This window comes from Triticum aestivum, chromosome 2A, assembly GCF_018294505.1.
Source record: "Triticum aestivum cultivar Chinese Spring chromosome 2A, IWGSC CS RefSeq v2.1, whole genome shotgun sequence".
Lineage (NCBI taxonomy): Eukaryota > Viridiplantae > Streptophyta > Magnoliopsida > Poales > Poaceae > Triticum > Triticum aestivum.
The window spans coordinates 594,518,357-594,544,673 of NC_057797.1; the positions used below are offsets into that span (position 1 = coordinate 594,518,357).

A 26,317-nucleotide genomic window follows, 5' to 3' on the forward strand; every position below is an offset into this window, starting at 1 on the left:
TGAAATGCGGTAATTGCTAACATGATTCGGACAGACTTAAGCATCGCTACGGGTGAGAAGGTCTCATCGTAGTCAATCCCTTGAACTTGTCGAAAACCTTTTGCGACAATTCTAGCTTTGTAGATAGTAACACTACTATCAGCGTTCGTCTTCCTCTTGAAGATCCATTTAATCTCAATGGCTTGCTGAACAATGGGCAAGTCAACCAAAGTCCATACTTTGTTCTCATACATGGATCCTATCTCAGATTTCATGGCCTCAAGCCATTTTGCGGAATCTGGGCTCATCATCGCTTCCTCATAGTTCATAGGTTCGTCATGGTCAAGTAGCATGACCTCCAGAACAAGATTATTGTACCACTCTGGTGCGGATCTCACTCCGATTAACCTACGAGATTCGGTAGTAACTTGATCTGAAGTTACATGATCATCATCATTAGCTTCCTCACTAATTGGTGTAGTAGTCACAGGAACAGATTTCTGTGATGAACTACTTTCCAATAAGGGAGAAGGTACAATTACCTTATCAAGTTCTACTTTCCTCCCACTCACTTCTTTCGAGAGAAACTCCTTCTCTAGAAAGGATCCATTCTTAGCAACGAATGTCTTGCCTTCGGATCTATGATAGAAGGTGTACCCAACAGTCTCCTTTGGGTATCCTATGAAGACATATTTCTCCGATTTGGGTTTGAGCTTCTCGGGATGAAACTTTTTCGTATAAGCATCACAATCCCAAACTTTAAGAAACGACAACTTTTGGTTTCTTGCCAAACCACAGTTCAGATAGTGTCGTCTCAACGGACTTAGATGGTGCCCTTTTAAACGTGAATGCATCTGTCTTTAATGCATAACCCCAAAAACGATAGTGGTAAATCGGTAAGAAACATCATAGATTGCACTATATCCAATAAAGTACAGTTACAACGTTTGGACACACCATTATGCTGTGGTGTTCCAGGTGGCGTGAGTAGTGAAACTATTTCACATTGTTTTAACTGAAGACCAAACTCGTAACTCAAATATTCTTCTCCACGATCAGATCATAGAAACTTTATTTTCTTGTTACGATGATTTTCCACTTCACTCTGAAATTCTTTGAACTTTTCAAATGTTTCAGACTTATGTTTCATCAAGTAGATATACTCATATCTGCTCAAATCATCTGTGAAGATCAGAAAATAATGATACCTGTCGCGAGCCTCAATATTCATCGGACCACATACATCAGTATGTATGATTTCCAACAAATCTGTTGCTTCGCTCCATTGTTCCGAAGAACAGAGTCTTAGTCATCTTGCCCATGAGGCATGGTTCGCAAGCATCAACTGATTCATAATCAAGTGATTCCAAAAGCCCATCAGCATGGAGTTTCTTCATGCGCTTTACACCAATATGACCTAAACGGCAGTGCCACAAATAAGTTGCACTATCATTATTAACTTTGCATCTTTTGGTTTCAATATTATGATTATGTGTATCACTACGATCGAGATCCAACGAACTATTTTCATTGGGTGTGTAACCATATAAGGTTTTATTCATGTAAACAGAACAACAATTTATTCTCTTACTTAAATGAATAACCGTATTACAATAAACATGATCAAATCATATTCATGCTCAATGCAAACACCAAATAACACTTATTTAGGTTCAACACTAATCCCCGAAAGTATAGGGAGTGTGCGATGATGATCATATCAATCTTGGAACCACTTCCAACACACATTGTCACTTCACCCTTAACTAGTCTCTATTTATTCTGCAACTCCTGTTTCGAGTTACTAATCTTAGCAACTGAACTAGTATCAAATACTGAGGGTTGCTATAAACACTAGTAAAGCATACATCAATAACATGTATATCAAATATTCTTATGTTCACTTTGCCATCCTTCTTATCTGCCAATCACTTGGGGTAGTTCCGCTTCCAGTGACCAGTCCCTTTGCAGTAGAAGCACTTAGTCTCAGGCTTAGGATCAGATTTGGGCTTCTTCACTTGAGTAGCAACTTGCTTGCCGTTCTTCTTGAAGTTCCCCTTCTTCCCTTTGCCCTTTTCTTGAAACTAGTGGTCTTGTCAACCATCAACACTTGATGCTCTTTCTTGATTTCTACCTTCATCGATTTCATCATCATGAAAAGCTCAGGAGTCGTTTTCATCATCCCTTGCATACTATAGTTCCTCACGAAGTTCTACTAACTTGGTGATGGTGACTAGAGAATTCTGTCAATCACTATCTTATCTGGAAGATTAACTCCCACTTGATTCAAGCGATTGTAGTACCCAGACAATCTGAGCACATGCTCACTAGTTGAGTGATTCTCCTCCATCTTTTAGCTATAGAACTTGTTGGAAACTTCATATGTCTCAACTCGGGTATTTGCTTGAAATATTAACTTCAACTCCTGGAACATCTCATATGGTCCATGACGTTCAAAACGTCTTTGAAGTCCCGATTCTAAGCCGTTAAGCATGGTGCACTAAACTATCAAGTAGTCATCATATTGAGCTAGCCAAACGTTCATAACGTCTGCATCTGCTCCTGCAATAGGTCTGTCACCTAGCGGTGCATCAAGGACATAATTCTTCTGTGCAGCAATGAGGATAATCCTCAGATCACGGATCCAATCTGCATCATTGCTACTAACATCTTTCAATTTAATTTTCTCTAGGAACATATCAAAAATAAAACAGGGGAGCTAAACGCGAGCTATTGATCTACAACATAGATATGCTAATACTACCAGGACTAAGTTCATGATAAATTAAAGTTCAATTAATCATATTACTTAAGAACTCCCACTTAGATAGACATCCCTCTAATCCTCTAAGTGATCACGTGATCCAAATCAACTAAACCATGTCCGATCATCACGTGAGATGGAGTAGTTTCAATGGTGAACATCACTATGTTGATCATATCTACTATATGATTCACGCTCGACCTTTCGGTCTCCGTGTTCCGAGGCCATATCTGTATATGCTTGGCTCGTCAAGTATAACCTGGGTATTCCGCGTGTGCAACTGTTTTGCACCCGTTGTATTTGAACGTAGAGCCTATCACACCTGATCATCATGTGGTGTCTCAGCACAAAGAACTTTCGCAACGGTGCATACTCAGGGAGAACACTTCTTGATAATTAGTGAGAGATCATCTTAAAATGCTACAGTCAAACAAAGAAAAAATAAGATGTATAAAAGATACACATCATATGCAGTCAAAATATGTGACATGATATGTCCATCATCATCTTGCGCCTTTCATCTCTATCTCGAAAGTACTATCATGATCTATATCGTCACCGGCATGACACCATGATCTCCATCATCTTGATCTATATCAATGTGTCGTCACATGGTCGTCTCGCCAACAATTGCTCTTGCAACTATTGCTATCGCATAGCGATAAAGTAAAGCAATTATTGGGCACTTGCATCTTATGCAATAGAGATACAACCATAAGGATTTTGCCAGTTGTCGATAACTTCAACAAAACATGATCATCTCATACAACAACTTATATCTCATCACGTCTTGACCATATCATATCACAACATGCCCTGCAAAAACAAGTTAGACGTCCTCTACTTTGTTGTTGCAAGTTTTACGTGGCTGCTACGGGCTTAGCGTTCTTACCTACACATCAAAACCACAACGATAGTTTGTCAAGTTGGTGTTGTTTTAACCTTCGTAAGGACCGGGCGTAGCCACACTTGGTTCAACTAAAGTTGGAGAAACTGACACCCGCCAGCCACCTGTGTGCAAAGCACGTCGGTAGAACCAGTCTCGCGTAAGCTTACGCATAATGTCGGTCCGGGCCGCTTCATCCAACAATACCGCCAAACCAAAGTATGACATGCTGGTAAGCAGTATGACTTATATCGCCCACAACTCACTTGTGTTCTACTCGTGCACAACATCAATGCATAAAACCTAGGCTTGGATGCCACTGTTGGGGAACGGAGTAATTTCAAAAAAAATCCTACGCACACGCAAGATCATGGTGATGCATAGCAACGAGAGGGGAGAGTATGATCTACGTACCCTCGTAGACTGACAGTGGAAGCGTTAGCACAACGCGGTTGATGTAGTCGTACGTCTTCACGGCCCGACCGATCAAGCACCGAAACTATGGCACCTCCGAGTTCTAGCACACGTTCAGCTCAATGACGATCCCCAGACTCCGATCCAGCAAAGTGTCGGGAAAGAGTTTCGTCAGCACGACGGCGTGGTGACGATCTTGATGTTCTACCGTCGCAGGGCTTCGCCTAAGCACCGCTACAATATTATCGAGGACTATGGTGGAGGGGGGCACCGCACACGTCTAAGAGAACGATCTTGGAGATCAACTTGTGTGTCTAGAGGTGCCCCCTGCCCCCGTATATAAAGGAGCAAGGGGGAGGAGGCCGGCCCTAGGAGGGGCGCGCCAGGAAGTAGGATTCCTACTCCTAGTTGGAGTAGGTTTCGTCCTTTCCTAGTCCAACTAGGAGAAGGGGGGAAAGGGGGGAAGAGGGGAAGGAAGGGAGAGAGGGGCCGCGCCCCAAACCCCTTGTCCAATTCGGACTGGGCTTGGGAGGGGCGCGCGCCACCTCCTGGTCCTTCCCACTAAGGCCCATTAAGGCCCATTGCTTCTTCCTCGTATTCCCATAACTTCCTGGTACCTCTGAAAATACGAGAATCACTCGGAACCTTTCCGATGTCCGAATATAGTCGTCCAATATATCGATCTTTACGTCTCGACCATTTCGAGCCTCGTCATGTTCCCGGTCTCATCCGGGATTCCGAACTCCTTCGGTACATCAAAACTCATAAACTCATAATATAACTGCCATCGAAACCTTAAGCGTGCGGACCCTACGGGTTCGAGAACAATGTAGACATGACCGAGACACGTTTCCGGTCAATAACCAATAGCGGAACCTGGATGCTCATATTGTCTCCCACATATTCTACGAAGATCTTTATCGGTCAGAGCGCATAACAACATACGTTGTTCCCTTTGTCATCGGTATGTTACTTGCCCGAGATTCGATTGTCGGTATCTCAATACCTAGTTCAATCTCGTTACCGGCAAGTCTCTTTACTCATTTCATAATACATCATCTCGCAATTAACTCATTAGTTGCAATGTTTGCAAGGCTTATGTGATGTGCATTACCGAGAGGGCCCAGAGATACCTCTCCAATAATCGGAGTGACAAATCCTAATCTCGAAATACGCCAACCCAACATGTATCTTTGGAGACACCTGTAGAGCTCCTTTATAATCACCCAGTTACGTTGTGACGTTTGGTAGCACACAAAGTGTTCCTCCGGCAAACAGGAGTTGCATAATCTCATAGTCATAGGAACATGTATAAGTCATGAAGAAAGCAATAGCAACATACTAAACGATCGGGTGCTAAGGTAATGGAATGGGTCATGTCAATCACATCATTCTCCTAATGATGTGATCCCGTTAATCAAATGACAACACATGTCTATGGTTAGGAAACATAACCATCTTCGATTAACGAGCTAGTCAAGTAGAGGCATACTAGTGACACTTTGTTTGTCTATGTATTCACACATGTATTATGTTTCCAGTTAATACAATTCTAGCATGAATAATAAACATTTATCATGAATTAAGGAAATAAATAATAACTTTATTATTGCCTCTAGGGCATATTTCCTTCATAAACATTTGACGAGCAAGCGGATTATGAAAGCTTAGATCCAGGTTAGGACTGATAGGGCAAGTAGCAAGCGACTCAGGAACAAAATACATGATAAGACCATTTGGGCATTTGATCTTGCGCCCTACAAGATGTTTAAGGTCCCCAACAATAGCTTTAGACGAATTTGATTTTCGGCTGGAGACCCTTTCCTGCAAAAGAGAGTTAAGCTTTCTTAGCCACCCACATCTTCAAGGGTGGCTTCGAAGAAATGAGTCTAAGTGCAGCATCTGAGAACTTTGGCTTTGGAGCCCTAGCAAATAGTCTTGCAGGTGGACAATAGTACTCATAGGAATAAGCAGAGTAGTTCTTGGTCTTATCAACATGGCGGTTTGATGAAACGCGCTCATATTCATAGGCCTGAGTATGGTTTCCCTGCAAAACATTTGCGTTAATGCGACTCAGGTGAATCCTTTGTCTGTATGAAGCCTTTGGACCATATGAAGCCTGTGGTCTGGGGTTTGTCTTCTTCACTTGTGATGTCATGACGACATTCACAGGAAGATTCTCCAACCATTTTTTTGGCACCCAGACTTTCTTCATAGGTGGCCCATTCCTGCAGTTAGTACCAATATACCTGGCAAACACTTCACCATTCTGATTCTTAAACAGTTTATAGTTTGCATCAAAAGATTCATCAATAACAATGGGATTAGCACAAGTGAAGCCAGACAGGGTGGATGGATCCACTGAAGGTTCCTTTGCAGCAACCCATGTGGTTTTGGGGTACTGCTCAGGTTTCTAGTAAGAGCCATCAGTATTCATTTTCCTTTCGAACCCAAGACCCTCTTTCCTAGGGTTTCGGTTCGGGATCTGCCTTTTGAGGACATCACATAGTGTCTGATGCCCTTTGAGACTTTTGTACATCTCTATTTCAAGCAATGTCTTCAAGCTAGCATTTTCATCAGCAATAGTAGTGGTATCCTCAGCAGAGGGGTTAGTTACTACATCAACAGTTGAAAATATTGCAATAGTAGCAGCAGTAGAACATCCAGCAACAGAAGTAGCGTTGTCACGCTCAATGCATTTAAGACATGGTGGTTCAAATCCTTCCTGAGCGGAACTGATCTGTTTGGCGCGAAGTAACTCATTTTCCTTTTGAAGATCTTCACGAGCCGCTCTCAATTTCTCAAGATCTTGCTTCCTTTGAAGATAATCATAGGAAAGCTTTTCATGAGTTGTTGAGAGCGTTTCATGACGACTTTCAAGTTCCTCATACTTAACATGACAATTTTTTATGTCTTCAATTAAGGACTGAGATCGAGTCATTTCAGCGTCTAACAGGTCATCGCTTTTGTCTAATAGTTTTTGAATATGTTACATAGCTTTCTGTTGTTCAGTTGCAATTTGTAGCTGGGTTTGGAACCACAATCAGAGTCATCTTCACTGGATGTTTGATAGTGAGTAGTGCGTGTGTTTACCTTGGCACCGCGTGCCATGAAGCAGTAGGTGGGAGCGGAGTAGTCCTTGTCATTTGCATCGGCGTCGGCGATGAAGCCATGGTCTTTAGTGTTGAAGATGGACTTGGCAACGTATGCTGTAGCCAGACTTGCAACGCTAGAATCGGACTCCTCCTCAGACTCCACCTCCGCCTCCTCAGAAGTGGACTCCTCCTCTGAATCCATTTCCTTGCCAACGAACGCACGAGCCTTTCCAGATGAGCTCTTCTTGTGTGCTGAAGACTTTGAGGAGGACTTGGAAGAAGACTTTGAGTATTTCTTCTTCTTCTTGTCATCAAATCATACTCCTTGCTCTTCTTCTTATTCTTCTTCTTGTTCTCATTGTCCCACTACGGACACTCAGAGATGTAGTGGCCAGGTTTCTTGCACTTGTGGCATGTTCTCTTCTTGTAGTCATGAGCAGAAACTTCATCATTCCTTGAGCTTGATCGTGAAGACTTTCTGAAGCCTTTCATCTTGGTGAATTTTTGAAACTTCTTCACAAGCATAGCAAGCTCCTTTCCAGTCTTCAGGATCATCAGAACTGCTGTTAGATTTTTCTTCAGATGAGGAGACAACTTTTGCCTTCAGGGCACGAGTTCTCCCATAGTTGGGACCGTAGATGTCCCTTTTCTCAGAAAGCTGAAACTCATGTGTGTTGAGCCTTTCAAGTATGTCAGACGGATCGAGTGTCTTGAAATCAGGACATTCTTGAATCATCAGGCTAGGGTGTCAAACGAGCTGTCAAGTGACCTCGGGAGTGTCTTGACGACTTCATGCTTGGTGATCTCAGTAGCGCCAAGGGCTTGAAGTTCATTTGTGATGTCAGTGAGTCGATCAAACGTGAGCTGAACATTCTCATTGTCGTTTCTCTTGAAGCGGTTGAAAAGGTTGCGAAGGACACTGATTCTTTGATCTCTCTGGGTTAAGACGCCTTCGTTGACCTTGGAGAGCTAGTCCCAGACTAGCTTAGATGTTTTCAAAGCACTCACACAACCATACTGTCCTTTGGTCAGATGACCACAAATGATGTTCTTGGCAGTGGAGTCCAGTTGAACGAACTTCTTGACATCAGCAGCGCTGACACCTTCACCAGCCTTGGGAACACCATTCTTGACGACATACCAGAGGTCGATATCAATGGCTTCAAGATGCATGCGCATCTTATTCTTCCAGTAGGGATATTCAGTTCCATCAAAGACTAGGCACGCAGCGGAGACTTTGATTATCCCTGCAGTTGACATAGTTAAAACTCCAGGTGGTTAAAACGAATCACACAGAACAAGGGAGTACCTTGCTCTGATACCAATTGAAAGTGCTAGTGATCGACTAGAGGGGGGTGAATAGGCGATTTTTAAGAAAGTCTTCAAAACATGGAAGTTTCGAAGACAAACGATAAAAATAAACCTATTACCATGCAGCGAAAGATAGACTACACTAAGCAAATCATAGTCAAGTATTCAATGAAGTGAAAGCACAACGACTAATGGCAGCTAGGTAGTATAGATCAGGTAGGAAGATAGTATGAAGTCGATCAGAACAAGCAGTCACTCAGTGAAGACAAAATATAATGCAAACAGACAATGACTTCACAAGGACCAACTGTAAATAAAGAGATGGGAAGGATAGAACCAGTGACTCGTTGAAGGCAATGATTTGTTGGACCAGTTCCAGTTGCTGTGACAACTGTACGTCTGGTTAGAGAGGCTGAGATTCAACTCAGAAGACCATGTCTTTACCTTATTCCCCTTGAGCTAAGGACACCCAGTCCTCGCCCAATCACTCTGGTAAGTCTTCAAGGCAGACTACTAAACCTTCACAAACTTTGTTCACCGGCAATCCACAATGACTCTTGGATGCTTAGAACGTGATGCCTAACCGGTTGGAGGATTCACAGTCCTCAAGTGTAATAAGTCTTCAGATCACACAGACAGGAAGACTTAAGTGATGTCTAACACTCTTTGGCTCTGGGTGTTTAGGGCTTTATCCTCGCAAGGAATTCTCTCTCAAAGGCTTCGAGGTGGGTCGCTCTCAAACGACAAAAGCCATACACTAACTCTGAGCAGCCAACCATTTATGGTTGTAGGGGGTGGGCTATTTATAGCCACTAGGCAAGCCGACCTGATTTGTTCGAAATGACCCTAGGTCATGAAGAAACTGACACGTGTTCCAACGGTCAGATTTCAAACACACATGGCAACTTTACTTGGGCTACAAGCAAAGCTGACTTATCCAACTCTGGATAAGATTTGTTCTCATAGTCTTCGCTCGAAGACATAGAATTTTGGTTAAGCATCACTTCAGTCATTCTGACTGGTTCTCTTGGACCCCACTTAACAATACGGTGGTTCTTATGACTCAACGAAGAAGAAAAAAGAACGACGAAACAACTAAGTCTTCGCGCTCCATAGTCTTTACACGATGTCTTCTTTTGTCATAGTCTTCAATGTGAATGTCTTCACATCCCACCTTTGACTTCAATGTCTTCATACATTTTTAGGGGTCATCTCTGATAGGAAAACCGAATCAATGAGGGACTTCTACATGTGTTATCCTGCAATTCTCACAAACACATTAGTCCCTCAACCAGGTTTGTCGTCAATACTCCAAAACCAACTAGGGGTGGCACTAGATGCACTTACACTCCGCGAGTCATGGCCGCGCCTCTCGGAAACTGAAAAAAATGTGTTTTCTATTTCTTTTTCTTTCACCGGAGACACGGTTTTGCTTCCGCGAGGGGCATGGTTTCGCAAGAGGCACGGCCGTGCCTCTCAAAGACAAAAAAAATGTGTTCTCTATATATTTTTTCTTCCGCGTGCCTCTCGTAAAACGGAAAAAACGTGTTTTTATTTTTTTTCATCCGTTATAGGCATGGTTTTGCATCCGTGAGAGGCACGGGCGTGCCTTTTTCGGAAAGGAAAAAAACCATGGTCCCGGTTCAGTTTTTTTATGAAAAAAAGTTCTTTAAAATCTATCAATATTGGATCTAGTTTTGAATATCTTGCTGCAAGGAATTTAACAGCGAAAACAGTTTAAAATTTAGACATATGATTTAAGAGATAAAACATTTTGAATAAACGAATCTACGAAAAAATGACACATGTAGCGCGCCACTTGTCACGATCTGAAGAGGTGGGAGTGAACTCTCCTCGGTTTTTCTTTTTTGATCTAATGTGAACTCTTCTCAGTTAAAACAAATGTAAAGCAAGACACAGGTGCGGCTCGTAGGTAGGATACGGAGAATAGGATTTCACCGTGTTAATTATAAAATAGCGGCGAACAGCTCATGCATGGTCTATGTGGGCCAGCTTAATAGGTGCTTCATGGAAGAAAAACACCTAGAGTTGTCTGCTTTTTAGGAAACGAAAAGGAAATATAGAGTTCCCGCAAAAAGAGTCAAAATAGTATGCATGTTTATTATTTACTAGTACAAATGCCCGTGCGATGCAACGGACCAAAAAAAATCACAAAATCTGCTTTGTGTGTGCCGTTGGAGTAAGATGTGTGGATGTGAAGAAGCCACCTTAACGTCCTTCATTTGTTTTTCCTTTTTAGAGCAAAACGTCCTTCATTTGATGAAAGAGTAGTTGTGCATGGAATTGTCTGTCAGTTGGTTTTATTTTTCATTTTTTGCGAAAACATGATTTTTTTTCTTTTTAGAAAGTAAAAAAATTTAATTTCTGATAATTTTTATAAATGAGGGTTTTCTAATATCATCATTTTTAACACATGTTTTTAAAAAATATTGAGTTTTTTTTAAATAGAACATTTTTAAATGCAACCATTTAAAAAACAATTTGATACATTTTTTGGAAATATTGAATATAAAAATGGTGAACCTTTTTCAGACCAAAAACAATTTGAAATAGTCTTTCTCTTAAAAACAACACACTCTGTGTGTCTGCATTTAAAAATCAGATTGTTGTTGTCTGGACTATGTAGAATAGAACTGAGAAAGTCATAGTCATGTCCTTCGATGGCGTGTCCTTCCACTTGTACTATCACCGGGTGGAAAAGGAGTGGTGTGTGTATTCTCAATGGGATGTACAGATGGTGAAATTGTTGTATACTTTTTAAAAGTTTAATAAATAATCCATTTTTTACATTCAAAATATTTAAATGCAAACGGATTTGTAGGATGTTGAACAATCACCTTCTTTGTCTCTATCATGAACTTGGGCATGTTTCCGGCAGCGAACTATGTCGTATTCTTCCTCCACGGCCATCGAAATTTTTAAGAACCGAACAGGCAACCGAACCATTGCGGCTGTCACCGGTTGGACCGCCGGTTCATCAATTCATCCGACAAAAAAACTGAATATTAAAGTTATTAAAAATAACCTTACATCAAATGAGTACACATAATATTGGATGTAATATAAACGTGGCCAAGCATAATAACCCACAGAAGATTCAAACAAACATTATCAAAAATATGAAGGTGCCAGCCAACCTTTTGTATGTGAATGTGAGAAGAGGAGGGCCATTGAATATGTGCAGGTGCAACCGATGATGCTCATTTATTTTAATTGGTCCCTCGTCTCAGCCCATTCACAGCCAACAACAGCATCATTCTTTAACTCTTTTCCTCATAATTCCATTCCTTTAAGAGCGAATTTTACTCCCTCTCTTTCCTTCTCGCTCATGATAGTACAATCGAAATTTATGTTTCTTTCCTTTCTGCTTTATAAGAGCCAAATTTACTCCTTTTTATTCCTTATCTTTCCTTATGAGTGGAACATTTTATTTCCTTTCTGCTTATATAATAGCCGAATTTGCTCCTTTTAATTCCTTCTCTCTCCTTCCTAGGACCCACTTCTTGAGTTGCTTATTGATTTTAAATCATACACATATGGTATAGGAAACATGCCCATGCGTTCCACCAGGAGAAGATTAACATACAAATTAAATATGATTTGGATGGAGATTAAGATTACACAACAAAATAATATCTAAATGGCTATTCCGCAAGAGGCAACCATGTTACCACCCCTCAGGCCACTATTGTCATTCGGTTGATACCCAACAGCCCATTACCATTGGCAAAATTGAGAGCTATTAGCCTTAATGAATGCAGCACATGCATTTTTCTTATTTTTATCAGGTAACAGATATGTAGAGGACCAGCTGGCATCTATAACTCTCTAATTCATTGAAACTTCTTCGCGATCTGCTTCTTTAGTATCATCTCCCTTGTGTAAACATCAAGAAAACTTCTCCATGTTCTGCTTCCTTAGTAGCGTCTCCCTTGTGTAAACATCAGGAGAGCAGATACTTGGAAGGCTTGACACAGTGGTCATCATGAATGTAGTAGCAGCAAGAAGTGCCAATAAGACTTTTGATTGACTGCATAGGGAGAAAATGGAAATTAGATCACTTTGTAGTTTGTATAATCAAAAGAGTTTAGGGTCAAATCCCTGTTGCACGAATTTTCCTGTAAAAAGGATGAAAACACACATTTAGTTCAGAGTGAAACTAAGGTTAAGTAAGAAAATGTTCTTTGCTACAGATTAAGCTAGTCTTATAGCATCTTGAAGCAGAATAAGTGAGAATTTCTACAACTTTTTGGAAAGGTAGACCGCCATATCAAAGATATGATGCTTAATAAATTCTGACGACCATAACTAACTTTAGAAACAATAGAAAAAGTGATTCACATCATATTTCCCTTGTGATCTAGATTCTAGGTTTGTCTCAGGTGCAAGATGAAAAATTTAATTGCTTTCGAGAACATAACTACATAAAAATAGCAAATGAAGAAACCAGATGCTGCCTGCACAACCCAGGTTTGCAGCATACAAACAGTTGCACGCAAAGCATATGACTACCACATGAAAATCTTCCTCATAAGGAACAAATTGATGCCAGATGTATAAAGAAATAATCCCCCCCCCTATAAGATTGCTCAATCAGGAATAAAATACAGTTAATACGGTGTCCCCCCTATAAGTTATAACTGTCATATATGTATACATTCGATGATTCCCATCTAAGAAGTATGCAATGTGACGAAAAAGAGTAAGATCATCAAGCAATAACTGTCAATTTGTCATCTTACCAATTCAATCATAGTCACTATCACTACAATTAACAACAAAGCACATCTAATCATCCTTAGAGAAGTAGCATAGACCAACCTTTTCAACTGATTCTTATCGCAGGAGGGTCCAAATTCCTGGAGCTAAAACATCGCGGCGTTAAATGGCAGTAACACTGTTCTTGGGCTCAAGATGCTACCATGGTTACCCTAGAGGACAAGTAAATAGGATTAAAAATGTCTAATCATTAATTCATTGGCAGTCAGCTAGTATTTCTGGACTTAAACCCTCCACACTCTCGATGTGAATCACAAATGACTTTGAGTTAAAAGAAAATGTTCTGAATAATAGTTACTAACAAAACCTATGAGCCAATGTTTTTACAACACCATTGAATAGAGTTCAGAGTTTAAGTATGTATGCCACGACACACAGCTGCCACAGAGACGATGCGCAGGTGGTCACTATCACAAATCAAAAAATTATAGCAATTTAGTATTACTTGTCTGAACTGTACAAATCTATGAAAGTATGTATAAACTGAGAACTCCTGGAGTTTACTATTATCAGAAAAGCAGCAGGTACCAGTGGCCTACATCCAATGAAAGGTTACACAGATTGATGTTGATTGAAGAAATATCCAACAACGTTGGACTAATCACCATAATCTAGCGAGCTTCTATCTACTGGGCAATTCAGAAATAATAAACTGAAACAAGAGCAATCGGAAACTACATTGTCCGCCAACACTAATCAGATCAACACAACCCGGCCATCAGCATTTGTGTGAATGGACAAAAGTTATGGTAACCCTGTCTGACTTATCTTCAGTTCTTCACATAAGGTTATCTTTACTTAACACAAAGCGCATAGATAAATCAACTAAATCAGAATTTCTCAATGGACGGAAGTTATAAAATAATGTCTGAAATGAATGCACAAAAGGAGCATCTCCAGAACAAATAGGTGCGTAAAGTACATCAAAAGAAAAACGCTTGGTGTGCATCTACAAGTCAAATAAGAAGGCCTATCAGCTCCTACATACATGAATACAAACAGGTTACATTGGGATTAACTATCAGCAAGTAAAACCAACATCCGAGGGAAAAGTTGAACAAAAGCTCTTTCTACCCTTTAACAAGATCATTCTGTAAATCAGAATTCATTCATTATCTTTCTACCCTGGCTCCAGCAGTTAGTGTTACTCTTGGATGACTGTAGAAGCTAGCCGACTGAAAAACCACACCAGTACAACGTTGTGTGCTCGGTCCACTTTTTGTTTCAGTAATTTACACATTATCGATTTTGTTCAGTTAGCCACTAAATGTCCAGCGGTTATCCAATAAAATGTGTTCACTTTGGGAGTCAGTAGCAGTTAGTGTGTATAAGCTCTGGGAGTTAGCTTGCATCATGTAGAGTTCGCTCTTGTAAAAAAGATGGAAAAATAGATCAAAACATAAAACTACGACTGTGAACATCACTTCCTTCGGTGGAAATCGCTCCAGTAAAATTTGCAACTACATAAATTGTTCGTTTTGGGCAACATATTATTTTAGAATTACAAGAATTGCGTATATACTTTGCCATATTGTGCACCCTTGTATGAATTGTTCCACAAAACAAAGTATAAATTGTCATAGGTAACATCTGATGCTAAGCCATCTTGGTGCATAACACACACAAAAATATGATTTTATCTGTTGGATGTGACATAACATAGATGGGTCAAATTTCAGGGGCTTCTATCTACTAAATTCAAAGTATAAATTCAGAAACAATAAACTGAAACAAGAGCCATCAGAAGTAGCACCAATTCAGAAACAATAAACTGAAATAGGGGCTTCTATTTCTATCAACTGATTAGCTTTCAAGGGGATACATACCTCTGGTGTAGCCACCGCAGGCGACATTGAACGGCTCAATGGATGTGCTTCTTCTGCCGGCAAACTTGGCGGAGGTAACATTGGAAGTTTCTTCGAAACTCACAATGATTCATCACACAAAAAAAGTAGCATAGCAGCCATGTAGATATCATATATATCTCTGTTAAGAAGAAATAAGGAATATTACAAAGCTTAAGAGGAAACTCGCCTCTGCCACTTTTGGGTTTACACAAGTGTAATCCACTCGCTCACTAAGAACTTGCATGGCATTTCTAGTGTAACTATTTTATGAGCTTACAAATAAAAGCACAAAAATGAAAATAGCACATCATATATACACTGTTTGTGTTTGGAAGGATATCAATTAAATAAAAATAGATCTGTTAATGGACTTGTTTGTGTAGTAGCAGAATTTTGTTCAAAATAAAACTGGACTTGTGCTAATGGGAGAGACAGAGAGTAGATGGGGGTTGCTTGACCTATCTTGGTGTAGCAGAGGCGTCATCCGAGGAGGTGCTTATGGCTAGGGTTCCTCCCTGTTGACCTGCATGGGAAGGGAAGGAAACGAGATGAGGAAGGGACGGGAAGGGGAGGGGAGGGGATGTGGACAAGATAGAACCTTGGAGCTGCAGGTCCATGGCGTCCTCCACATCTCCGTGAAGAAGCCCTTGATGGCGGCGACCATGGTGGATGGGGAATTCCCATGGCGTGCTCCATCTGCATCTGCAGCAGAGGACATGAAGAGAATGTGAGGTGTAGGGGTGGTGGATCCCAGCCAAGAAGGAAGGAGGGACGAACCTGGGCCGCCGGAGACGCGCCGGCGAAGCCCTGCCCGAAACCCTAGCCATGGGGGTGGCGTTTCGAGCGGGCGGTAGAGGCCGGGAGCGGAGAATCTGGCCGGAGGGTAGGGAGGAGCGGACTGTGGGGAGTTGGGGGGCGTGCTGCGCGGCGTCAGAGCTCGCCGGAAGCTGCCGGCGTGGGTGGTGGCGGCGGCGGCGAGGACTTGAGCGAGAGGGAGAGGAGGCGAGCCCGTTCTCCTCCTTTGGTCGTGTTTTTTTCTTTACCCAAATTTGCTCGGACCGCGGGTTGAATAATCCAAACGACAGGGTGTTTTGTGCAAAAACGAATCGTTTTCCCCGATCCACTTAAACAGGGACAGCGGGTTGAATTCTTGAAAATAGTGGGGCTTTTTTGCAAAAGTGACGACGACGTACGACCAGAAGCACTCCGTGCTTTATTAGTAGGGAAAGATAGAAAGAACTTCGCGAATTTAATCAAATGGTCATGATTTTTTTACATCAAAATTTTATATTAATGTCCCGAATTATAAAACTAGCAGAAATTTTATAAATATTGACACGTTAAAAAATGTTAACGCATTTGAAATAAATAATGCACTAAAATATTCATGATTTTAATTTTTTCTTAATGTATTTTTGTTCGTTCAGAAGTGCGCCCACCGACGAAGGTATCTAAATATTTATCTACGGCCGCATAACGATGACCAATGAACAACTGACAATTTTCGGTATGTACGCTCAGGCGCAAACTCTCTGGAGCGGTGGTCAAATATGCAGTGAATAGCATGCGGAGCTCCTACCCGCCCTGTAGTGCGATGGACCATGGGGGGCGCTATTTATCTTTTAGTTTCTGTTCTTTATTTTTTATTTTTTATTCCATAACTGTTCATGAATCTTACATGCGAAAAAGGTGTTCAGGATTTCAAAACATTTCTTAAATTCATAAACTGTTCGTAAAATTGGAAACGATTCACAAATTCAAAAATCTTTACGAAATTGAAAAATAACAGGATTTCATAAAATGCTTATCAATTAAAAAATGTACAAAAAATTAAAAGATTATTGTTATTTCAAAAAATCCCTACTTATGAAAATTCTTCATAGATTCTAAATTTGTTCATGAATTCGAAAAATATTCATCAATTAGAAAAAAGTTCGTGCATTTCAAAATTTTTTCCTAATTTTCAAAACTCTTTGTTTATTCAAAAAGGTTCATAGCATTAAAAATAATTTTTATACATTCAAAAATAGTTTCTGTATTGCAAAAAATGTTCAAAGTTTGAAAATTGTTCTCGCATTTCAAAGAACTCTTGTAGACTTGAAAACCCTCATGAATTGCAAATGGTTCATGAGTTTAAAAAAGTTGCGTATTTGAAAAATGAAAAAAAAATGAAAAACCGAAAGAAAAAGAGAAGATATAAATAGGCCGGTTCAGGGAAGACCCTGGAAACTTCCACAAACCAGTTGGTAGAAAACCAAAATTGGGCCGGACCAATTGAAGTAGGGCTCGCAGCTGGGGTACGCGTGACAACGCTATCCCGTGACCAACGCGGTAAATAGCAGCCGCGACTTGCAAGGACGTGCAGAATGAGGCGTCCCTATATCTCGCCTTCAGCGCCGGTTTCGCGGTCTGGCGCTCGAAGCGCACGTTACTGGGCCGGCCCAGGTGAGTTTCGACCGAAAACCACAACGCGAAAAAACGAAAGAAAACTTGCGAAAACTGGGTTTCGAACTCCCGTTCACACTTCTTTCTGTCCGACACGAGAACCACTAGACAAAATACGTTCTTTTGATCTGTAGCTAGGAAATAGTTCTACTTAACCGTTATTCAGTGAAAACATTAACGTAAAATCTGAAAATTAGTTCAAAAGTTCATTGGTTCTGAAAAATAAGTTCATCGATTTTGAAAACTAGTTCACCATTTTTCTAAAAAAATCACAAAATTTATAAAAGTTTAATCGATTTTAATAAAATTTTCATTGATTTTGAAAAAAGTTCATCGATTTTGCAAAAAAGTTCATTGATTTTGAAAAAAAGTTCATCGACTTGGAAAAACGATTCATGGAATTTGGGAAAAAATGTTCATCGAATTTGGAAAAAGTTCATCGAATATGAAAAAAATCATCGGATTTGAAAAATGTTCATAGATTTAAAAAAAATATTAATTGAATTTCAAAAAAGTTCATTGAATTTGACAAAAAGATCACCGAATTTGAAAATAAGTTCAGCGATTTCGATAAAGTTCATTGAATTTGAAAAAAGTTCATCGAAATTGAAAAAAAGTTCACAAATTTGATTAAAAGTCCATTGAATTTGAAAAAAACTCATCAAATTTGAAAAATAAGTTCGTCGATTTTGATAACAGGTCATTGAATTTGAAAAAAGTTCATTGAATTTGAAAATAAGTTCATCGATTTTGAAAAATGTTCATCAAGTTTTGAAAAATAAGTTCATCAATTTTGATAATAGTTCATTGAATTTGAAAAAAGTTCATTGAATATGAAAATAAGTTCATCGATTTTTATAAAAGTTCATCGAAATTGGAAAAAATTCACGAATTTGATAAAAAGTTGGCGCATTTAAGGACAGAAGAAAAGAAAAGAAATGAGAAAAGAAACATGAAAAGGGAACAAGAGAAAAAACGCCCAGAAATTGACCAGCTAACGACCTAGATAAAGATTAAAAAAGAAAAGAAAGAACAAGCTGGACATAGACGCATTCTTATCCTGGTGGTGAGTGCGCTCCACATTCAATCGAGCGATCCTGTGTTCGATTCCTCGCTAGCTCGCGTTAATTTTTGCGCTCCACATTCAACGCATTCAACGGGCCGGCCCAAGACGGCGCGGGGGTGTGCGCCCGTTTGCGTGGATGCCTGTATCGGGCGCAACGGGCGCCGTTTAGGAAATGCCTTCAGAACCACTGAAGAAGGGGCGATCGAGATGGGCCGGCCGATGCTCGCGGCAGGCCACGGGATATTTTTCATTTTTCCTTTATATTTTTGTTTTCTGTTTTACTTTTTTCCCTTTATTTTGTACTCTTGTTTATACTTAAACATATTCTAAATATGTTTATTACAAAAAGCACTCTACAAAAAACATTTGAAAAATGTTGAATAAGTATTCGAGAATGTTGAATGATTATTTCAAAAATGTTGAACAATCATGTGAAAATGTCTAATAAATATTAAAAAAATTAACAAGTATTTGAAAATTAATGAACAAGCGTTCGGACAAATGTTGAACCTATACACAAAAAATGTTGATCACTTATTAAAACAATGATGATTTTTTGATCATTTGTATAAAAATGTTAATCAAGCATTTGAAAATATGCTGAACATGTATTTGAAAAACTTGAATAAAGTATTTTTGAAATTTAAAATGTGCATAGAAAAAATATTGACCATGTATTAAATAAATGATGAAAAAATTGATCATGTATACATAAAAATGTTAATCAAGTATTTGAAAAAAAATGTTGAACAAGTGTTTGCAAAATGTTAATCAAACGTTTGGAAAATGTTAAATTATATAGACAAAATGTTATTCAAAACATGTTAATATTTTTTTGAAAAATCATTAATCAAGAATTTGAAAAAAAAATGTTAAAACTTTATACAAGAAATGTTGACCATGTATTATTATTTTTAAATGTATAGAAAAATGTTGACTATGTATTAGAAAAATGTTAATCTTGTATTAAAAAAATGTTAAAACTATGTATAGAAAAAATGTTGACCATGTAATTCCAAAATGTAGGATTTGTATTGGAAAGATGTTAGACATGTATTAGAAAAATTGTTGGAATAATAAACAAAGAAAGCCAAAACTAGAAACAAAAGAAATAAGAGAAAAAAAAGAAGAAACAAAATGCAAAACTGAAAGAAAAATGAAGAATAAAAAATAAAAAATAATAAAAAGAGAAAAAATCCCGAAGAAAACGGCTGGAGTAGTCTCAAGTAGGACGCGCCCTAGTTCTTATCACGAAAGGAACTTGGGCGCAGTGGTTGGCGCAGCGCGCGATCTCCTAGAGGCTAGGGATTGATCCCTCCTTATTGCATTTCCTCTGCTCTTTTTATGATTATGCGCGTGTGAATGGGGCGGCCCAATACGACACGAGGGGGGAAAAGCTTCAGCGAGAGCTGCTACTTGTCTCACTTAATGCAATAAATAGTTGTCGCAATGCAAGACAACCCATTTCCCTCCGCCTATTAGGCGACCTAATGCGGCATTATTTTTTCCCTTTAGATATATTTGTCGGTTTTGTTGTTGGTTTTTTATGGGCCAACACATGACTAGTTTTCCTTTCTGTTTATTTTTATCTTTGTTCGTAAAAAAATCTATTTTTTGCGTCTTCCTTTTTTGTTTTAATATTTTTTACAACACATGGTATTATAAAACGCTTCCTGAATACTTCTGCTAGGAAAATCGTGAACCTTTTTGAAAAATCTTGAAGATTTTTAAAGTTTGTTAACATTTTTAAAATCACGAAGATTGTTTAGAATCTTTGTAAACATTTTTTGCAATTTTTTTTCCATATTTTTGCATTTTCTTTAGTATATTAAATAGAAAAATATTGTAGAATTTAGTGCACCTCATTAGTGGGTCAAATTAGGATCTATCAAATAATTAATACAACAAATCAAAGATTAAATGGGCCAACCTATCACAACAGGGTGTGCTTGGTTCCTAGCCCACAAAGTAGGGCGTAGAATAAGTGGTGTCCAAGCGTCGCACAGTAGCACCAGCCACTGTCAATAACTAGAGTTGTATGTGCTCAGGCCGTCGTGGAGCCCAACACTCACTCTGGTCCTCCTCTTGGCACAAAACTCATTAGGGCATGTACAATGGTTCTGATGGGAACGCACTTACGCACACGCAAGATCTATCTAGGTGATGCATAGCAATGAGAGGGAAGAGTGTTGTCCACTGTGACGCCCTTGATTCGATCGCACACTAATCATACACGCAAACGTGTACGATTAAGATCAGGGACGCACAGGAAGATATCACAACACAACTCTACAAATAAAATAAGTCATACAAGCATCATATTACAAGCCAGGGGCCTCGAGGGCTCGAATACAAGAGCTCGATCATAGACGAGTCAGCGGAAGCAACAGTATCTGAGTACAGACATAAGTTAGACAAGTTTGCCTTAAGAAGGCTAGCACAAACTGGGATACAGATCGAAAGAGGCGCATGCCTCCTGCCTGGGATCCTCCTAAACTACTCCTGGTCATCGTCAGCGGCCTACACGTAGTACTAGGCAGCTCCCGAGTAGTAGCAGTCGTCATCGACAGTGGCGTCTGGCTCCTGAACTCCATCGTCTGGTCGCAGCAATCAGGTATAAAAAAGGGGAAAAGGGGGAGTAAAGCAACCGTGAGTACTCATCCAAAGTACACGCAAGCAAGGAGTTACACTACATATGCATGGATATCAATGAAAAGGGAAGTATATATGGACTGAACTGCAGAATGCCAGAATAAGAGGGGGATAGCTAGTCCTATGAAGACTACGCTCCTGGCAACCTCCATCTTGCAGCATGTAGAAGAGAGTAGATTATAAGTTCACCAAGTATCATCGCATAGCATAATCCTACCCGGTGATCCTCCCCTCGTCGCCCTGTTAGAGATCGATCACCGGTTGTATCTGGCACTTGGAAGGGTGTGTTTTATTAAATATCCGGTTCTAGTTGTCATAAGGTCAAGGTACAACTCCGGGTCGTCCTTTTACCGAGGGACACAACTATTCGAATAGATCAACTTCCCTGCAGAGGTGCACCATATTTCCCAACACGCTCGATCCCCTTTGTCCGGACACATTTTTCTGGGTCATGCCCGACCTCGAAAGATCAACACATCGCAGCCCTACCTAGGCACAACAGAGAGGTCAGCACGTCGGTCTAAATCCTATGGCACAGGGGTCTGGGCCCATCGCCCATTGCACACCTGCACATTGCGTACGCGGCCGGTGAGCAGACCTAGCAACCTCCATTACAAAGGAAGTTACGTTACGCGGTCCAACCCGGCGCGCGTTGCTCAGTCGCCGACGTCACAAAGGCTCTGGCTGATACCACGACGTCGAGTGCCCATAATTGTTCCCGCGTAGTTGGTTAGTGCGTATAGGCCAGTGGCCAGACTCAAATCAAATACCAAGATCTCATTAAGCGTGTTATCTTGAAGTAATCGCGAACGCCGACCAGGGCCAGGCCCACCTCTCTCCTGGGTGGTCTCAAGCTGCCCTGTCGCTCCGCCACAAAGATCCACACAGAGAGCCGTCGGGAAAGTATGTCCTTTCAGCCCCCAATTCATGAATCAACCGCGGGTACTCAACGAGCCGACCCGACTTTAGTCACAACATGTATCATGTGTAATATGTATAGTATATACCCGTGATCAACACCCGACGTGATCACGGCCCGATAATATAGCATGGCAAACTGACAAAAATGTGTCATGTAAAGGTAAGAGATAACCAAGAGTGGAACCGGTGGAGACGAGGATGTGTTACCGAAGTTCCTTCCTTTTGAGGGGAAGTACGTCTCCGTTGGAGCGGTGTGGAGGCACAATGCTCCCCAAGAAGCCACTAGGGCCACCGTATTCTCCTCACGCCCTCACACAATGCGAGATGCCGTGATTCCACTATTGATGCCCTTGAAGGCGGCGACCGAACCTTTACAAACAAGGTTGGGACAAACTCCACAACTTAATCGGAGGCTCCCAACAAGACCACGAAGCTTCACCACAATGGAATATGGCTCCGAGGTAACCTCAACCGTCTAGGGTGCTCAAACACCCAAGAGTAACAAGATCCGCTAGGGATGATTGGGGGAATCGAAAATCCCTTGGTGGAAGTGTAGATCGGGGCCTTCTCAACCACTCCCGAGCAAATCAACAAATTTGATTGGCTAGAGAGATAGATCGGGCAGAAATGAAGCTTGGAGTATTTAATGGACCTTGAGCAATAAATGGAGCTTGGGGGAGGAAGAGGTGGGTGAGAAGGAGGAAGGGGACTCCCTTTTATAGTGGGGGCAACAATCCCGTTGCCCCCCACCAACCAGCCCCGCACAGGGCGGTACTACCGCTGAGAGGGGCGGTACTACCGCCAGGCGACGGTACTGCCGCGCCACCCCGCGGTACTGCCGCGCTGAGGAGACTTAGTAGGCAACGGACCCCAATTGCGGTACTACCGCGGTGGTAGGGCGGTACTACCGCTCCTGGAACGGTACTACCGCCACTACAACCGTAACTAGTGCCGCAAAACCCGACACGAGAAAAAGACCTCTCGAATCGAGGTGGTAGGAGCCAGACTACCCAGCGGTACTACGGCAGTAGGGACAAGGGCGGTAGTACCGCTGTGGAGCGGTACTGCCGCTTGTGACCCTTCGGCCGTAGTACCGCAGGCAGTGCGGTACTACCACTGGGGCGAGAGAGAGAGAGAAGGGATCTCTCAAATATGCTGAGGACACGGCGGAGGTGCCAGGCCCCCAGCGGTACTACTGCTGTGGAGCCAAGGGCGGTACTACCGCTGCGGAGCGGTACTGCCGCTTGGCTCCTCAGCGGTACTACCGCTGGGTGCGCGGTACTACCGCTTAGACCCAGACAGGACAAGGAAGAGAGGAGAGATCTCTTCAATGGAAAGGAAATGCTCGGAGGGTGAGAAGAAGATGTGTACGTGATGATTCCACCCATGCAAAACCCCAGCGGACCCCCTCTTAATAGTACGGTGCCCTCTACGCAACTAGTCCACCGAGAAAGAAACGAAAGAGCTACACCGTCTTGAAATACACTCCGAGGGGAAGAAGGCGTCTCGTGCCGGGGAAGAATCTGTGAATTATTCAAAGCACAAGATTAGTCCGCAAACATGTTGTCATCAATCACCAAAACTACCTTGAGAGAGATATGCCGTAACAATCCCCCCCCTTTTGGTGGATTGATGACAACTAGGGATTTGCGCAAGGAAAAGAAATAAAATGAAGAAAGCTAAGAACTACAAAATATAGACGGGCTCCCCCAGAATGTGTGCACCAAGAGATGGCACGACCCACACATTCGGAATAAAACTCCCCCTATGTTTTATAGTCCAACAATACTAAGCACAAGATATATGAGAGAATTTAATAAACAGGACAAGCATGCATCTCACAATAAACTACAGTACTCAGACATGACATAAGTAATAAGGTAGCGAAAAGGAGCATATGTCTCACACCATATGTCTAGAGCTTAGGTCTCACACCAAACCAAACCAAAGAAGGACACCAAGAGAACACACAAGAAACCACAAGACGACACAAAACACGACACAAGAGGCAAATCCCTACACTCTCTCCCCCTTTGGCAGCGAGACACCAAAAAAAGGGCATAGAGTGACACTACGACTCCAGGTGATGGGAGGTGGAAGAGCTCGAACATCACATCTCTGCATCTTCATTGTGGGTCGAAAACTGCTCGGCATCGGAGTCGGTCCAGTGGCAATTCTGATGAATCCAGTCCTCCTCTTCAGTGATCTGACCCTCAGACCCACTGGCAACTGTTGCTCCCATCTGATGCATGAGCTCCTTGTGGCGCGTCCTGGCATGCTTCTTCGCCACATGAGTCATGTACTGACCATGAGACTCCATGCAGAAAAGCTTCTTCATCTTGCGCTTAAGCTTCTATGCCCACGATTGTTCTGCACTAGAGGGGCCAAAGTTCTCCTCATGATCATCTGTAGCAGCCTCACCCTCAGTCCCCATGGCAGCAGCAGCAGCAGCAGACGGACCCCCTGTGGCAGCAGTAGCAGATGGACCTCCTGTGTGAGGCGCTGTCCAGTTGTCCTTCTTCCTCAGACGCTTGATCTCATGAGACACCAAGTCTCCAGTCTCCAGCAACAGTCTGGGATAAGTCTGTGCCCAGGCCCTCTCAATGAGCCTCATGATGAATGGACCATAGATAGGACACTTGCGCTCAGACACGGCAGATAGAAGTTCAGACCACATGACATGAGAGATATCCAGGCTCTCTCCAGTGCTTGCTTCCTTCTCATGCTGACAGAAAAGGAGCATGTCCACGAGGTAAGAGTGGACCATATCCAGATTCCCGATCCGAGGGAAGAGAGTCTCACGGAATATGCGATGAAGAATGTCAAGATACGGAGACAGCTCATAGGTCTTCTTCTGAGTGACTGGGTGAACCTTCACAATGCAGTAGGGCCAAAGGGCTTGCTTGTGGGTGGATGTAGCACTGCGGTGAGGATGGAAACCGACAGGAGTCTCAAGCCCAGTATCCACCACATCAAGTAACTCCATGAAAGCCTTCCACTTGACAGAAAGCAGCTTGCCATTGGTCATCCATGTCAGAGTCCTGTCGACATCCGTCCCAAGATGGACGGTGGCATAGAATTGATCTACCAAATCCGCATCAAAGTCCTTATTGAATTGCATGATCTTGAGAATGTTCAGCTGAGTGCACATCTGAAGAGCTTCGCCAAAGTACTCCGGATCCTTCTCCATAGCATCAGTGTCAATGGAGCGAACATCAACAAAAAGATTCTTCTTGGCCTTGATCACATCAAAGTAGATGGCAAACTGAAAACGGTTCCAGAATGGGCGATTGACCAAAGTGGGTTCTTGGTCCACCGCATAGGGGTTGCGGCAACGCTTCTCCCATAACTCTTTGTTGGTCATCTCAGTCACAGTCTTCCCTTTTGGCTTGTTGGCGGCTCGCTTCGATTGCTGAGGAGGTGGAGCAACACTTGCAGAAGCACTTGCTGGAGGCGGTTGGGTGCTCGAGGAACCACCGGCAGGCTCTGAGGTGCGGTAGCGTTTTGATGTGGCACGCCCGGGGTTGATACGGCGACCTTGCTGCTCGGAATGGTCATCACCTGGAGCCAAACACAAGAACAACATGAAACCAACCAGAAAGAATGAGCATAAGCCAACAACACAACAAAAGATCAAGGTAAGGCAGGAGAATGATGGAAATTGGCATGCAGCGGTAGTACCGTGACCTGCCCGCGGTAGTACCGCCCCAAAGGGAGCGGTAGTACCGCTCTAGGTCAAGCGGTAGTACCGCTCCAAAGGGAGCGGTAGTACGGCTTGAGGCGGATAAACGGCAGTTTCAAAGCACGAGGCGGTGAAACAGTGGTTTCCTACTACCGTGGTCAGATCCGGCACTATCGGCCTACCAAATTAAAAAATAATCCTACCAAACTCTAATCTAGATAGTCTAGTTGCCTTCTCCAATCAACTCAAGCCTAGATTTCGCCAAAAATCTAGAGATGCAACCACCATTGCCCCTAAGAAACAAGAACTAAAAGGAGACAAAACGAAAGAAAGAATGGGGGCAATACCGGCATCCATGGCAAGAGGACGTGGTGGGGATCGACTCCACCAAAGGAAATGGAGAGGGACGCCCCGGAGACGGAGATCTGCCAGAGCCCTCCCGCGGCGAGAGGAGG

At 41.9% G+C, this 26,317-nt stretch overlaps 1 long non-coding RNA gene across 2 annotated transcripts; it reads right to left on the reverse strand.

The window, feature by feature from the left end:
• Nucleotides 1–12,027: 12,027 nt before the first annotated feature.
• LOC123189631 (uncharacterized) lies at nucleotides 12,028–16,224 on the reverse strand. Of its 2 annotated transcripts, none has more exons than XR_006495915.1 (6): nucleotides 15,874–16,224; nucleotides 15,695–15,798; nucleotides 15,555–15,619; nucleotides 15,076–15,235; nucleotides 13,292–13,401; nucleotides 12,028–12,500 (listed from the first exon to the last, which is right to left on the reverse strand). It is a non-coding gene; the product is annotated as an uncharacterized lncRNA (long non-coding RNA). The 2 variants fall into 2 exon arrangements; XR_006495914.1 differs by having other exon boundaries at nucleotides 12,028–12,588.
• Nucleotides 16,225–26,317: the final 10,093 nt, after the last annotated feature.